Raw genomic sequence first — 637 nt, 5'->3', positions numbered from 1 at the left:
GTTCAAAACCGGTTAACCGAAAAACCGGTTTTCCCTCCAAACCGGTTCGGTTCAAAAAAATAGTTAATCGGTTCGGTTAACCGCTTTTGAACACCCCTATCAGAAAGGTCGTCTAGGGTACCCAAAACCCAAACTTGGGGGGACATGGACCCAAATGGGAAGGTCCTTATAGGATCTCAGAAAAGCTCGCACTGGGATCTTTTCACCTGGAACACCTCAACAGCGAAGCAATACTGCGAGCTTGGAATGCCAAACATTTGTGAAGGTATTACCAATAAGTAGCTTGGGTCCTACTTACGTTTCTCTTTTAATTTGTTGTAAGGCAGCTCATGGCCAAAACACTTAATCAATAAAAGAGGTATTATCCATGATTTCTGTTTGTTCACTATTAATGTTTTTAGCTTATTTAGCATTTATTTATCACCTCAAAGATTGCAACCTACGTGATGGTATTCTGAAAAGAAAACTCATAGTCAAGAGTCCGAAAAAGGTGGCTTATCTCAAAAAGCCACGCTAAAATCCTACTCTTTAAGGATGAAACATGCTAAATCGATGAAGTTAAACTTGAAAAAAAAAATTCAAGAAAAAACACATCGAAGGAAATCGGCCTTAAGTCGACAACCAAAACTTGAAGCGG

This window comes from Pistacia vera, unplaced genomic scaffold (genome assembly GCF_008641045.1).
Source record: "Pistacia vera cultivar Batoury unplaced genomic scaffold, PisVer_v2 Contig1000, whole genome shotgun sequence".
NCBI classification, from domain to species: Eukaryota; Viridiplantae; Streptophyta; class Magnoliopsida; order Sapindales; family Anacardiaceae; genus Pistacia; species Pistacia vera.
The sequence above is the reverse complement of the archived record's forward strand: the minus strand, read 5'-3'. Positions refer to the sequence as shown.